The following is a 6,421-nucleotide window of genomic DNA, read 5'->3' on the forward strand; positions in this document are numbered from 1 at the left end:
GAAAATGTCAAAGAGAGAAGCAGGGACAGAGACTGCAGCTTTCTTTGGAGACGCAGGAAACAATGTCTAACTTATTCTGATAACTAAAGTGTTTTATGTTATTTTATTGACGCTTGTCTGCGCTGGAAGAGTTTACAGGATACTCGCCTTTGTGGCTGTGAATGGGTGCTGCATCAGCTGAAGTGAATGAATGTTTTCAGAAAGTCTTTGTGCTTCAAGGACAGTCTGGCTGACATCATGGGGTTTTGACTGTCACAGCTGCTTCTTTAAGCCAGAGCTGTGTGATTAAATTCCCATTCTTTTTCTGCAGAGACGTGGAACGATTTGGAAACCTATAAACCATATGGACAAGTCAATAAAGTGTCTTTAACTGAGACCTTCTTGGCTCGCTCAGGAGGAAATTACCACAGGATGCCTTTGCAAGCAGGGTACAATATGTATTAACAAGGTTACCTTTTGTTTTTGCGTACAATTACTTCAGCTAAGTCTTTTGAACTGTAACTTAGGTGGAAACTCAGAGCTAAGACTGTAGCTAGTGAGATTTCTAAAAGGTTCTGTCAAAGGTTTTTGTCCAGTAAACAATTACCCTGATGCGAACAACCCTTTAAGTGTCTTTCTATGATTGATATGGGGATTATTTATAGGGAAATCAAGACAAAACAGGTTTCAATAATGATTAAATATCTCCAGTTTCAAATTGAAAAGCAATTTCTTTTGTACCTTTGCACCACATTAGCAATGATTTTACAATTTGAAATATGAAAAAATGCCATGAACTAAACATACCCAACAAAATAATAGAAAATATTTATAAAACATGCACCTATTGAAATGTTTTGTCTCTGACACCAATCCCAGTCATTTAAGAATAGATCGCCAGTACTGATATGAACGATATTTTATCTCTGAAAATCAATCCCATGCATCGTCTTGTAAATTTGGTATCTTTAGAGTGCAGTAAAATAGCACATAAAATCCCATCCCTTTACAAATCATTCCTGGTGATGGTCCATATGATGCAACCACTTTTATTCCTCTTCCTTTTCTCGAAAGCAACAGACATTTTGTTTGGGCGGAAGTTTCTTCAGGACAGCCAATATCTGCCATCCTTTCATGGCTCAACACAAATACAAAAGTTACTTTAATGTTCCAACAGCACATCACCTGGAATGTGAATATTGTATTTTTGTTTAAAGGGTTAACATGTAGTCTGCTGAAGTGCTTAGTTACTGTTTGCATGTTCATTCTCTGTTTTGATATGACTCTTTGACAATTCAGCATATAGCATGTGTCAAGATAGACCCAGTTAATGATGTGCAAACAAAACTGACGTATTGAAAAATGTGTGATATGTGGAACTAGTGTTGAGCTTCACTAACTAAAACGTTAGTAATGCTAACCCTAAAGCTCTGACCATACACATTTTCTATGCTAAGCGCTATACCTGCATAGTATTTAGCAGAAGCTAATACTAAGTGTTACAACCATGTTGACTGTAAACAGTAAATGACCTGCACTTGTATAAGGTTTTATCTAGTCCAAAAGAGCACAAAGTGCTTTACTGCATTCAGTCATCCATGCACACGTTCACATGCTCATGGTGGTGAGCTCCATTTTAGCCACAGCTGCCCTGGGGGCAGTGGGACAGAAACGAGGCTGCCGTGCACCAGCACCACCAGGCCCTCTAACCAACACCAACAAGCAAGACAGGTGAAGTGTCTTGCCTAAGGACAACAACCGAGATAGAGACAGCAGCCTCCTTAAAGCCTACAAGACGGATTCGTTCCACTGTCATTCCTCTTACTGTAACAAAGTTAAAAATACACTTTGTTTTTGTAGTATACCAACCTCAATATGTTCTATTTGTTATTGCACACCTACATGTCTGGTGGCACTTCATCAAGTGATTCTTTGGAAAAGATCTCTCATTCATGGTTTCAGTTTTATAGTTGTTGATATAATGACATCAGTAAATTTAAACTGTGTAGTACTACCCCCTGTAGTTCAACAGCAGTGCATTTGGGGTACACAATAAATGTCATTTGTGGCAGTGCATCATGGGAGGAGAATGTGAGGATACAAAACAGAACTGCAGAATAAACTCTTTACCCACTTCAAAATAAGAGCATGAACATAAATGTCTAACTACTTGAATAATTATTAAGCGGCGATAACCAAAACTTCAACAAAAATGTCAAACTTTATTCAACTAAAAGTTTACAAAACGGCCAAACTGCAGAGGTCAAAGGGCGAGAGGCTGGGAAAGGTCACCAGTCCTTCATGGGGTAAAAAAAATAAGTTGGCATTTTATAATTTATCCAGTAAAATCAATTTAGGGCGAAGCTAAATGTGCAAAGCATTGTCTCCATAATTAGTGCATTAGAATAAGTGTGCCCACCGTGAATGGGACTAAATAAAATACATTTGTGGAACTCCAAATGTTAATCAAGTTGATTTAGATTAATATACTGATATTAATTAATGCCTGAATTTATTTTTAGTAAAGTCTAAAAATATTACAGCCATGATCAAAGTATTTTTAGCACAAGTTTTCTGAGTTTCTGTTAACAGCTCAGCTTTATATGTTGACAATTGAAATAAGAAGGGCAACAGAATCGCAAACAGTGCAGCCTCCAAAGTATTATAATGTATTCATCACAACACACAGCCCAAACAATGATTCTCACACTTAAAGTCTCAATCAAATCAAGGTTAAAGCTAATTTTCTTTCTCTTCAGCTGACTGCAGCTCAGTTGTGAAGGCGCATAGAAAACATCGTTCCTCTCACACAAAAGCACTACCTCAAACAAACTGCCTGCAGTCCAACCTTTTTATCTGTTTCTTACCCTCAAACGATGCTAGTTAGAGTGAACAGCTGCCTCGCTGTCCACCATTATTTTCTCACCCAGTTCCACTTTTACTAACTCTTAAATGTCAGCCATGAGCAAAGAACACTAAATTTACTGTTTTTGGCTCTGGGACTCGTCACAAAAGTCGCGTTGCACTTCTGGCGTCGGAAAAGACCAGGTGGATTGCTTTTGTTCAAACACCGTCATCCCCACAGGAAATTATGCTTTTTTTTCATCTTATGTGGGAAATGATGAAACGCTATCTTTGATATATTCTGTATTTTACATATACAGAGTAAAAATGAATGAAACTGTAGAAGCTGCAGTTTGAAACCCACAGAGATATAATAAAACATTGTCCAACCAATATAAACATAACTTCACTTTTTATAGTTCTGATGAATGTGACACTTGTTAAAAACAAACATTTAGTAATAGATAAACACCAAAATAATAATTAAAGAAACAATATTTTTGGTGTGTTGGTCTGTTACATAATGTTGATCAAATATATGGACATTTAATGTTTTAATACAAAATTCAATAAAGGCTTTGAATACTTTGTAAATAATGTAAATAGTATCACTTTTGTAATCCTGTAAAAAGGGTCAAGCCCTCTAAAATAATAAAACATACACCTTCACTTTCTCATCCTCTCCTTTAGTTTGTGCTTCACAGAGAAGCCGTTCTTTGGATTGGGCGATCCGTTTTCACATAATTCTAAGGTGATAGTCTTACACAATGAAAATGTGTTTGATTGAATATGAATGTGCCCAACTGTGGACTCGACCATCACAAAAATAACTCAAGAATATATATGAAAAGTCTGCCTTGCTATTCTTTCCAAACATACACAGATAAACAGTCCAACAATTAGGCTTTAAAAAAAAAAAAAACTAAATTGAATTTAACTCTGATTTTGATGCTATGCAACTTTAAAGTTCTTTGCATAGTTTTATTTGTAAAACAAAAAAACAAACAAAAAGTAAAAAAAAGCAACTATCTGTTTCCTCATACTTCAGATTATTTATCTAATATCTTAATAGAAAAAAAAACACTAGAGTATGTGGGTATAATTTAAGAAAATTCTAAAGGAATGGATACTTTTGCAAGACACAGGGACGGACCTAAATAGAACATTTTGTGTAAGCCTTTGGGGAACTTCTTAGCCATTGAATCCTTTGTTATGATAATGTTAAATTCAACAAAGTCTGAAGAGACAGGATGTGATCCGTTGGTGAAATCAGGTGTGAAGAAGACGTTTGAGTGTGTGTGCTGTCTAATTATAACAGAAATAAATAAACTCATTGTATTCCAAAATAACATCATTGTCCTGTAAATGATAGCAAAACCACTCTTTAAACGCCATTTCTTACAAAACATCTTTTGTAAGAAGACACTTAATTTGGACAAAATAGCCATCCCAAGCAATTCCACATTTCAGAGATAGTGAAAGCAAATGTTTACAGTAAAACAGTCTTTTGTTTTAGGTAGACTAACACTTGTATAGCTCGTATAGACAGCAAAATAAACAAAATCTACTCTAAACTCCTGACATCAACCTCATCACCACAGAATGAAGATCATGACTGGAAATACATGCAGCATTATACATTTTATTTATTTATTTTTTTGGCAACGCAGCTCTCTCAGCTATCTAAACAGGATGATTGCTGCTGGTCTGAAGGGTCCTTCAGTGAGAGGAGCTTTGAGACAAAGTAAGAGGCAGCATATGTGGGAGGTGCCAAATAAAACATCCCTGATTAACTTGTTCAGCTTGTGTAGCAATTGTGTTGCTTATAATTACACATCTGCACACAGCTACACAGTGTGTGCTTCCGAATCTCTCAAAATAACAATTTTGTTGGCAATTTGAGAGGAAAATGAAGGGCGTCTGAGCAGCAGATGTTCTTTTTCTCTGTCAACAAACGATAGACTGAGCTAAGACAGGTGAAGGGCAGAGCAAAGGGAATGCATTCAAAGCTGAAAGTGGATGATCTGAATTATTCTTTAACTACATGTTGGCCTAATTATCCTAATTATAAAGAGCAGATTATACAACTAACAATCATGTATCCTAATCTGATAATAGAAGAGGATCCCACTGTGATGCAGACGGTACACAGGTTTATACACATTGAGACCTGATGTCTTGTTCTTTTCTCTCTCAATACAAATCAGTTACATCATCTTCATTTTGTTATTAGGTGTTTTCTGTTCAATCACTGTTTGTTTTCTCTGCTTTGTGGTTCTGGGATACATTGTAACCTGGATTAGCATCTCATTTCAAACTCCTATTTTCCAAAAACTACAAGAAACATTTCCCATTTTCTGCAAAAATTAAACTTTATATTGTCATATAAGAAACATCAAGAACTAAAACACTATTAATTATTAACTTGTAAAGTGCTTCTGAGAAAAAAATAGCAATTGCCATTTTTAACTGGTATTAAATGCACATTGCATTCTTTTAAAAAACAACCATTATTGAATTTAACACATATCAGAGTTAATTTTCAGTGTTATCACTTGTTACGGTGTACTTACATATTTTGTTACGGTGGATAAATTATGCAAAACATTAAAAAGCATAACATTAGTATGTGTTCTCCAGTTTCATTTTGATTAACAGTGAAGATTTTATCAGCATCGACTAAATGAGTTGTAGCTGATCACTGCAACTCAGATGTTTCTAAGAGTAAATCCCCCCCAACAGATTACATCCAGATTAGATTATTGTAACTCTGTTTGTTTTCAAATTGGTCAGCATCTGCTGTCCCATATGCGGTGCACTCATACTGGTTGTTTCTATTGCCAGACTTTTGGCTAATACCCGAAAAAAAAGGGACAATTTAATATCTGTGCTAACTTTTCCAAACTGGATTTTGATTCTGAAATCTGGAACTATAGCTCTAAGACCATCTGATCATCTACCTCTGAATATGCTTATTTGTAGATGGGTCTCTAGAAAAGATCAGGTTGCTCTGGTGATACTAAAATGTTTAGACTTTCAACTGGATTAAATGGATTTGATCTTTTATTTTCTATAAGATTTGGTGGATTTTTCAGCTGATTAATTTTTACTATTGTTGAGATTTGTGGTTTATAATAGAGCGCAGTGGTCAAAACTGGTTACTTTAAATCTACTCCATGAAACATGTTGATTGGATCATCCTCGGCTGCATTAGTGAGGATAATCATGTAATCCCATCTTTCTCTGATGAATTGGAAAGTAATTCTTCAATCACAGAATGACACTGTTTTTGTTACACTTCCCTCTCAATTTCAAACAAAGATTACACAATCTGGGCTTTTGTCCTTGGAAAGAAAATTGGACAAAGCTGGCATGAGAAAGTAGGGCCTCAGAAGAAAAACAGAAACTGGCGTTGGCCTGTAAAAGACTGATCAGCGAATCTCTTCTAAACTTTTGAAAACTTCTGAAGAAAAAGCAAAACAAGTGAGCGTAGAACATGTTTCCTCAGTTGCAAATTACAAACGAAAGCAACACTGATACTCCTCAACTTCTCCAACTTGGATGAAAAGTTTAGCGTGTTCAGGGTAATATTCTATTA

The sequence above is a fragment of the Poecilia formosa genome, unplaced genomic scaffold, assembly GCF_000485575.1.
Source record: "Poecilia formosa unplaced genomic scaffold, Poecilia_formosa-5.1.2 Scaffold120, whole genome shotgun sequence".
NCBI lineage: Eukaryota > Metazoa > Chordata > Actinopteri > Cyprinodontiformes > Poeciliidae > Poecilia > Poecilia formosa.